Source organism: Numida meleagris, unplaced genomic scaffold (assembly GCF_002078875.1).
Source record: "Numida meleagris isolate 19003 breed g44 Domestic line unplaced genomic scaffold, NumMel1.0 unplaced_Scaffold336, whole genome shotgun sequence".
NCBI lineage: Eukaryota > Metazoa > Chordata > Aves > Galliformes > Numididae > Numida > Numida meleagris.
Window position 1 is genome coordinate 24,973 of NW_018364564.1, and position 10,506 is coordinate 35,478.

Here is a 10,506-nt window from a genome sequence, read left to right on the forward strand (position 1 = left end):
TGAGCCTTCCCTGATACAGGGATCCGACATACTGCGACGATCTCATGGTTTTATGATTTTTGGTTATTGGTACTCCACATCATAACATCATGTAGTGAATGTACCTGGTTCTCAGAAGAGAAAGACTACTACATTCTCCACGGTACTTTGCTCCTCTGTTACCATTTTCCAGCCGGAGGGAAAAGATAAAAGCTCACAGTGTAAAAACTTGCAGATCACAAGACCTCGTCCCTTTTTTCCGCCGTCTGTCGTCTTGGCAGCACCTCGCTCTCCAGCCGTCTTATCGTCGGTAGTAGAGTAAGGCCTACCTTGATTTTGGGACGTTCTCTCTCTCTGTATTGGATTTATCAGCTTAAATTGTAATTATATTGTATTATAGTGTGTTGTTCTGCATTCCAATATTTTATTTAGTAAATTAGTTTGTTTCTCCTCAGATTGTTGCCGCTGTTCTTTGCTCTCAGGGCCATCTTCTTACCCTTTTCCCCTTTTCCCGTGGGTTCCCCATCCCCTTCGTCACGGAACCGGGCCGAACGCCCGTAAACTGTTGACAGACGATTATACAATTGCCCGTCGCGGTGCAGGTTGACACGATGTGAGACGATGATCGGTTCGTGGTTGAGATTCATGTTGTCTCATGGGCCAGTGCTCGATGACATTACTGGAGACATGCAGTTGTTTACTGCAGGTCCGTCTCATGCTCCACCAGTCCCACATAGGCCATCACCGGGTTTTGTGCTTGATCTCACAGTGACACTGGAATGCTCCAATGACATTTCGCTCCTTCCGGTGATCCTAGAGACTCAGAAGACTCACGGGGAGTAATACAGGTGTTTCAATGGTACCAAGAGGGGGAGGTCTGCCTTCCATGGCAAGATGCAGGCCGTATTCCTGTCCTGGGTCAACACTTCGGCTTGCACTGGGGCACATCCCGGCCGTCTGTACCACACTCTTTGGCCAGATATCTGTGGCTACATAACTATGTCAGGTACCAAAAGGGGGGGGGGGGGTCCTGATCTGCCACAAGGACATGATGAGGGTCCCCTTACCAATGAAGACCGGAGTGTTGACCACTATGTCAGCAGACCATGTACCAGGGGACTACCGAACCTCCCACCTCCAATAATCTCCCCCAAGGCGCAAGTAGGCCACACCACCTTGGTCCTACTTGCACCTTCCAAGACCATTCTATTCTATGGGTACTGGGTTCTAGATTCTCAGGGGCAGGGAGCAGAAGGTTATTTTCATTGCCATTTTGGGGTCTTATCCGATTGTCGGTGCCCGTAATTTGGATCCTAAGAGGGGAGGCCCATGTTGTCTGTAGCATCTTCAGGGCAATGGGTCTACCATCTCTAGGCCTTTCATTCAGATCCCGCAGGGTTTCATAGAGTCTCTTTGTCCATCCCTGCAGGGACTGAGAGTCTGTCTTCAGAGCAGCCTTCAGGATGCCATTATAACGTTCAATGAGGCCTGCTCCTGTTGGATTATAGGGCATATGAAATCGCCATTCAATTTTGTTCTCCTCAGCTGTATCATCGCGCCCGTGAAGTGTGTACCCTGGTCGCTCTCAATGACCTGTGGAGTCCCATATACCGCCATTAATTTGGTTAAAACCTTGATGGTGTAGGCCTGGTTTGCTTTGGGTACTGGATAGGCCTGCATCAGTCCACTTGCCATGTCGACACAAGTTAAAGCATATCTGGCCCCCTCAGATCGTGGGAGAGGGCCTATATATTCAACTTGCCACCGCTGGAGAGGGTTATGTCCTCTGGCAAGGTGGGCAGTTGTCTCTGGCAAGGCTTTTGGTCTCATTCTCAAGCAAGCTTCGCAATTATGGCATGCCTGGATGATATCTGACATAGTTATGGGCAGCCCCCATGCCTTTGCAGCTGCCCACATTGTCTTCTGTCCAGCATGTCGCAGCTTCTGGTGTAGCCAGTGGGCGATGTTCTCGGAAGGAGAGTTCTCAATCCACCGTACTCGAGCCAGCACGTCGGCCTCATCATTTCCTGGTGACTGCAGGGGGTGATGTCCAGAAACGTGGTAGACGCGTATGTTCTATGTTTAACCACATTCCATATGTCTAACCACATCTCCTTGCCCCAGATCGGTTGGGCGTGGATGGTCCAGTCTTGGGTGGCCCATGGTGTGATCCAAAGAGTGAGCCCATGATACACAGCCCAACTATCTGTGCAGATGTTCAGTGCACTGTCACCAGGTTCCTTGGTGATAACCATCCACACGGCTCGCAGCTCTGCCCACTGGCTACTTTGGCCATCCCCTTCTTCAAACCAGATTGTGTCAGTGGAGGGATGGTATGCCACTGCTCTCCACTTGCTCGGGTTGCCTTTGCTGGATCCATCCGTATACCAGGCATCTTCAGGAATGGGATATTTCCCCTCCTGAACAGGACTCTTCTCCAGTGAAGCAACCGTTGTTTCTTTTGGTGCATCGCAGTGATACGTCACTGGGCCTAAGATCTTTTGAAGTTCTTCTTTCAATGGTGATGAAGACAAACTACTCCTCTGGCTGAGATAGGCAACCCATCGTGCCACTGTCTGTGCTTGGGCCACCCCTGTCTTAGAAAGGCAGGTCAGATCTTTCACCCACCCCTGAATCGGCAAGGTGGTCTTAACTGTGACCTCAGATGTTTGGGTTATTGGCTCTAGCGCCTGTAATGCAGAGTAGGCAGCCAATAACTGTTTTTCAATCATGCTGTATCTTTCCTCTGCTCTGTGCCAGACCTGAGACCAGAACCCGATCGGGGTCCGAACAGAACTCTGGCGTTGCCACAGGCCCCAGCCAAAGCCGTCCTGAGTGACATGAACATCCAATTCAGCTGGGAGGATAAGATCAAATATACCCAGCGCCTGGGCTTGTTTAACAGCCAGTTTTGCCTGTTGGAAAGCCTCGTGTTCTGTTCTCCCCCAGTCCCATAGTTGCCCCTTCTTTGTGAGTCTATATAATGGCCTCAGCAGCTGCGCTAAATGAGGTATAAAGGAACGCCAATATCCCAATATACCCAAGAACTCCTGCAGCTGCTTTGGTGTTGTAGGGACTGGGAATGCCTGAACCTTATCTATGACAGCACTGGGTAGTACTTTGGTCTTTCCTGATGAAACTACTCCCAGGAATTTCACAGATAGGCCTGGACCCTGCACCTTCTGTGGGTTTATAGCCCATCCTTTTTCCTGCAGATAGGTAGTGAATGAATCTGCTGCCTGCCCTACTGCCTCCAGTGAGTCAGATGTCAACATGAGATCATCAATACAGTGATACAAGCTAACAGTGTTAGGTTTTTCCCACTTTCCCAGGTCACACGCTGCTAGGTTATGGCAGTATGTTGGTGAATGCACGTACCCCTGTGGCAGGACCTGAAAAGTCCACTGCCTGCCTCCCCATGTAAATGCGAGCTGGTCTTGTGATTCTTCAGCAATTGCAATACTGAAGAATGCATTCGCCAAGTCTTAGACACAATGGTAGGTTTTTATTTCCCTACTCAGTGTGTCCATTAGGGAGGCAGTATTGGGTACGGCTGCGTGAACAGGCAGCGTGACCTTATTTAATTTTCTGTAGTCTACTGTCATTCTCCATGTGCCATCTGACTTCCGCACTGGCCATATGGGGGAGTTATATGGGCTATGTGCAGGTCTTATGATCCCAGCTTTTTCTAATTCCTGCACAGTCCTTGATATTTCATCTTGCCCCCCCGGGAATCTGTACTGCCACACACTAGTGATCTGGCACGATTCTGGCAGGCGAATAGGCTCATGCTTCTCATGGCCTCTCAATACCGCCCGCACCGCCCGGGTACTAATACACCTCTGTCAGTCTGAACTCTCCAACAATTGTCTGGAGAGCCAGACCCCATAAAATGTCTATGCCCAAGATGTACTCTGGGACTGGGGCAATAGACACCTTATACTCCCGGGGCGGGAGACGCCCAACCCCCAGTTTCAGCCATGTCTGGGTAACTGGAATGGTCTGTCCTCCAAAGCCACCGATCATCACTCTATCCCCATTAAACTTAGTCAGATCCTCATAAATAATTGACGTTTCCGCTCCTGTGTCAACCAGTGCTATAACCCTTTGTATGTTCTTTCAGGACCAAAAAGTGGTCAGCTCAACATAGGGCCTCCGGTCCCATCTGGAGGCCCTAGTTACTTGGGGACTAATATCCCCTATCAAGCCATGAATTGGGCGAGAGCCAAGTCTTTTTCCTCAGGTGGCTTGGGCATCGTAGCCCAAGTCACCTGGGGCAGCTTTTTCCTTTTATTAGGGACTATAAAGTCCTCTAGGTTCCAAGTATTTTCTGGTATTCGTTCAATTATTCGTACCCCTGTTCTTTTGGAGGTACTTTGAAATTTTTGATCGTCCCTTAATTGTTTCCATAATTGAAGCAAAACATGATTAGGTTGGCGATCAATTTTAGCAAAAGCGACCCCAGCCTGTATGAAGTCATTAAACATCTGTTTACAGGATACCCGTATGGGGCCCGATCGGGGTGTCTGTGGGGCATCTTTTCCAGTTTTAATTACTGGATATACCTCAGCCCCTTCCACAGTCCTAATATTATGCCTTGCCCTTAAGCGCTCCGTCTCCCCCAGATCATCCACCAACTGGGTGGCCTGCTGAACAATGGCCTCTCAGGCCAGCAGGGGGTTCAATAGAGATACCAGTGTGCCATAATGGTGGGAAGGTGCATGCTGTAAAATTAGGTCCCTCATTCCAGCCAAGAATTTTACTAAGTCAGGACTTTCAAAGGCGTCCTCATAAATGGCCTCTTTCATTCCTAGCTCACGAATATACGTTTGGAGGTCCTCCATGGAGGACCATAAACCTGCATGCACCGGGATATTGGCCTTATTAGGCCAAGTGATACGGCATGCCACCATCAACCAATCCATTAAGGTATGATTCTCCTCATTATGTTGCACAGTGGCATACAGCCTTTGTTTAAGGGCAGAGTGCGAGGTAATGGATGCGAACTTGGAAACTTCTGGTCCATTGACCACAACACTCTGCCCCCATGTGCCATAATCGGAGTAACCAAGCTGGTACACTTTCCCTTGGTTTCTGCCGAAATAGTTGCACCAAATCCATCAATTCAGATGCCGTATAAGGGTGAGCTGTTCCATGGAGATGGGTTTGGGCAGGGGGCCATTGATCAGGGGGCACCCCTGCTGGTCTGTCCTGTATCTTTTTTGCATCACTACAGGATGCAGCCAGTCGGCGTTCCTTTGTAATCAGGATATTTTTATCTAATCCGTAAAGATATTTCACCATGCCAGATGGTGATTGGGAAATATTTCCACTGTCCCGTAAGGGACCCCAGTTTTCAATTATGGCTGCCAGTTCATAAAAGGGTGAACCCAGAAATCCTGGGATGTGCCCTGGCAATGTTTTATCTAGAGGGACGATGTTCTCCCCCTTGGCCCACTTAAAGACATTCAAAAGGAAAGCCATTTCAATATTTTGGTCTGCCTGGCTCACCAAATGTAGCAATCAGAAGGACTAACGCGATGGAAATAGCGTTACAAAAAGGTGGAAGGAAAATACAGCACTCACCTGGATTAGAAGATTTTGGGCTCACAGGGAAAGGCTCCCACCAAGGAGGGATCTCCAGGAAGAGATCCTTCCTCAGGGGCAGTCAGCCCTTCAATGAGGCCTAAGAGGGGTGGAGCCAGGATCCACCCCTTCTGGTTGCACAGGTGAATTGCCTTCACCTGTGCTGCCAGGGCTGACTGGGTCTTTCCTCCAGGTGCTCCATCAGTGGTTCAGGCCATGACTCAGCAGTTCCCATACAAATATGTAGCGTCTGAGGCACGGACTCAGATGTGAATGATCCAAATCGTTTATTATGGGTTCTAACATCCCTTATATACATTCACAAGTTTCCTCTTTTATCTTTCCCACCCTCTCAAGAAAAGATTCTACAAACACTCCTTAACTGTGCTTGCAAGTGCTTATCCACTCAGAGCCATGAGTTTTGCTTTTCTCTTCTGGAGATGTCCTTGGTTCTCAGCCTTGCCTTATCCTGTTTATCTTGCTCTGCAGCTTCTGCTCTGAATAGTCTTTCTTGTATTCCCACAATTCCCCCTTTTTTGTTTAATAGCAAACTATTAACGTACTACAAAGTAATAACACTAATCATATTGACAAGGCAAACATAGCATAATGACAAGAAATACTATCGAACCCATTAAAAAAAGATCAAACACACGTTTGGCCCATGGATTGAGTTCCTGCAACGTGGAAAAGAATCCCTGAGGGTCCCATTCTGTGTGTACCTGTAACTGATTAGAGAGAATCTTCAACTTTTGTATACTCTGATATATTGATTTTGAATGATCACTGAAATTCGTACAATGCATGCTTTTAGAGTGCTCATAGCCATGCCTTTGGGCTAATAGAAAATCAATGATGACATAACTTCGTAGAGTTGCATGTTGGTTAGAATCAATATTAGCGGGCAAGTGTACTAGAGCATCACTAGAGGCATTGCTTTCCTTAGCTGGCTAACATCCTAATTTGGTGAGTGTGGCTAAAGCTGAGCGGTGCTGTTTCAGGGTACGTTTGGATCTGAGAGACAGGATGTCTCAGGAGCAGAGGCAAGCAAACCATGCACTCAGAGCTGCACAGAGGGGCACAAGTTTTAGTCAACATACACACACTCACACACACACAGACATCCATTTTAGATAATCCCATAAGTGGGAAGCAGAAACTCCCTAAGTTAGTGCAATATTACTTACCAAACACTGAGAGACAGCAAACCACAAGAAAGGAGAGAGAAGGACCATGCCGGCGGTAGATGTGCTAGGCAGTGCCAGCAGGGCATCCCCTGCTTCAAGGTGCACTTCTCTCTCACCCACCAGAGACTCTCTCCTGCTTTTATTCTTCTCAGGGTCTGCAGGGTTTTTCCATTTGTACACCACATCTGCGTGGCCAGTGCGTTACACAGAGCCCAAGTGGAACACCTGCTCACAAAGCAAAATAAACTACCAAGGTCAGCTCTCTCTATGGAACAAAATATTTGCAGCTATAGCCACAAATATCAGTTCCTTTAAAACTATCAGAATACTTTGTCCCATCCCCATCATTCTTCAGTGAGGGGCATTTGGGTCCCTGATATAGGTACCAATTGAAGGGACCAGTAAACTAAACAATCTATTGGGCAATATTCCAGAATTCTGTATTAGAATCATATGCTGAATCAAAGTAAGATAGCGTGCACCTTTGTCTTGAGTGATGCATGGTCATATTTTTAAAATCCTGATTAGTGGGATGAAAGAGAGTTAATGATTCTGTAATACATGGTCATCCTTTTGCATGGGATTCCTTTCCAGGTTTTGTCTCCACAAATTGAGAAAAGGCTAATTGATAGACCAATAGCATTATAACCGAGTGTTGCTGATAATGAGGTGGTAAAATTACACTAAAAGAGCTATTCCCTTAGACTCCAGCATTGGTAACATCAAATCCTGTTCAATTCACGTTTGATCTACTACTAAAATAGAAGAAGCAGCACACAGTAACCAAGATAATGCCTAATAATTCTAATTCTTGAGGCTGCATTGCTAACACAGAAAAATCACCCACTTTTGTCATACCATTACCAGTGCTGTTATTATGATACCATCCAGTAGGTAATGTAGCTGTTTTTTCATTGCTCTCTATGGCACCCCTAAGTTGTCTATAATACAACAAATTACAAAACAATACCAATAAGAAACACAGAATCCCAGTCATAATGAGGGCTGGATGCTATTTTCTGCTTTCAGATGAGGCCAAAAGTATCACGCTGGAACACACCCAGAGCCACTCCATGTAGAAACACAAGCATATCCATGACCCAGGTTATCAGTGGTAAGGGCCCTTCCCAATGCCCTGTGGCCATATTCTGGATGTTAACCAACGGCTGTTCCTTGAGCACTGGGGAGGCCCCAGAATGTTGCTCTGCTTGAGTTATATCTCTATGATCACGATTCAAAAAATTCAGCACAAGCAAAGCCTTACATAACCTTTCTCATGGTGTGTCTCCCATATTCCCCCTTTTTTGTTTTTTAAGAGTACATTTCAGTGTCTGATGACCATGTTCCATTGAACGTGATAGCTTGTCCAGTGGGAGACTGAGGAATGCCTGTAACATGTGCAACCCCCCATTCTTGGAGGAAGTTTGAATGGCCTTAGAAATATATGCAGGTCCACTATCTGTTTTTATAGTATGTGTGAACCCCTAAGCAGCATAAGCAGATAACCGATTTTTACAGGCATCACGACTGCATTCACCTGTATGTGCTATGGCAAATATGTAAGAAGAATAAGTCTCTGTTGTTATATGCACATATTTTACATGGCTGAATTCATGAACATGAGTGACATCTGTTTGCCAGACTTGAAGAGGTGCTGAGCCACAGGGATTTGTCCTTACTTGAGGCAATTGCCTGGCTGTCTGGGCATGTGAGAATAATGTTACGGGCTCTGTCAATTGGAATTGTTTTTGTAAGGCTCTCCTATTCTGATGGAAAAATTGATGGGACAGTCACACTTGTTGAAATAACTGAGGGGTAGCAGGGGCAACTGTGGCTTGATCCACCGTGTGGTTGCCTTCAGCTAATGGACGAGGCAATGTACTGTGTGATCGAATATGCATAGTAAAATAAGGAAGAGTATGGTGAGAGATGTAATGCACAACTTGCTTGAGCTGTGCAAACAAGGCAGGGTTGTTAACTTCCTTAAAAAAAGATCCTTCAATCTGCTGAATGACACCTGTAAAATACAAAGAGTCAGTTATTATATTAAACTTTTGTTCTGCAAAAATCTGAAAAGCTCGAGCTACCGCAGCAAGTTCTACAACTTGAGGTGACCCACAGATGATATGCACGTCTGACTGCCATTGTGTAGCAGTCACACGCCAGAGGACCACTGCTCGGTGTGTCTTGCCAGAGCCATGTAAATACAGGAACAGCATTAGGTATTGGAACATGTGGAAGTAAAACATTTGTAGTAAGGGTCAGATCACTCAAATTATGCAGTGAGTGGAGATTTGCCCAGTATAGTCAGCCATAGCAGTTTGGAAAGCGAGCGACTGCACAAGCATCCAATCTAAATCTTTTTTAGTAGCGGGCATGTGGATGTAATCAGGGTCAAGAGCTTGTAAAATTTGTCAATGTCAACCTCGCTGTATCAGCATTGCAAACATCTCCACTCGTGATGTAATGGTTTTTGAAAATGTATGTGGTAGGAATATCCATTTGAGGATGATGGGAGGATCTTTTCTTGAGGTATCCCTTTGACATAACAAGCTGTATGGTTGATAGGAGTTTGATATTATTACAAGAGATACTGGAAGTGATAGACAAACACGACAGCTGTATCTGTGTTGCAATGATGTTATTACAGAGTCTAAGCATTGTAGTGCTTCTGGTGTCAGTTGTTTTTTAGAGGTTAGATCTGGGTCTCCTTTGAGTAGCTGAAATAAAGGGTGCAGCTCTTGAGTAGTAATACCCAAGTGTGGTCACAACCAGTTGATGGTTCCTAATAATTTTTGCAGGTCATTTAATGTCTGCACATGAGGTACTATTTTGAGGATTTGTGGCTGAATGGTGTGAGATGTAATTTTCCATCCTGAATATTTCCATGGAGAACCGAGTTGCACCTTTTCTTCAGCTATTTGAAAACTGACAGATTGTACTCCCTGTTGGACGAGCAGTATAGCATCTATGAGGCTCTCTTCTTGTTCTGCTGCTGTTAATATATCATTCATGTAATGATAAACAGGGACGTGAGGTCTAGCTTTTCGTACTGGTTGTAATGCATTTACCACTGTCAGTCGGCAGATTGCTGGACTATTTTCAAAGCATTGCCTGTCCACCTGTGCCCGCTCTGGAGGTGCTGCCTGAGCCCCTTCCCCCAGGAGCTCTTCCATGCCAATATGATTTAAATTAGCCAAATTATCCACAGTCTGGATGGTGGCCTGCTCTTGGTACTCAGTCATAAACACAGTATAGTGCATGGGAGATAGAATCATTTGTAACAAAATTTTCCAATCATAATGTAATAGCATAGTAATAACATAGCTGTCACCGATTGCAACCAAAAGATGATACGTAAAGGTAGACTGAATCCCATCATCTTTCACCGAGCTCCTTAGCTCCTTCACTGCCTCATGAGGCAGGCATTCCCACCGGGGGGGCTGATCTGCACGATACATCACAGGAAAGGCTGGCAACGTGTCAGCATCACCCCGTGATATTGCTTCTTTTCTGCACTGCTCTAAAGCACTGTAGTATGCTGTAGAAGAGACAACATTTTTCCTTCCCGTCCCCTTCTAATTGTCGTCAGGAGGGAAAAAATCCAGTTCATCCTCCGGATCTACTGGACAAGGATCAAAAAGATCCACTAGTTGCAGTCCATCCTTGTCTTTAACAAAATTACATGCGGACAGCAGAAGCGGCGCGTCAAGCGGCGGGGCCGGGGCGGAGGGCGGCCGCGGCGCGGCGGGCG

At 46.3% G+C, this 10,506-nt stretch overlaps 1 protein-coding gene across 2 annotated transcripts in view; it reads left to right on the top strand.

Moving 5' to 3' along the window:
• LOC110391270 (zinc finger protein 75A-like) overlaps nucleotides 1-10,506 on the top strand; it is a 30,393-nt gene that overhangs the window by 1,686 nt on the left and 18,201 nt on the right. The gene's annotated exons all lie outside the window — the stretch shown is intronic.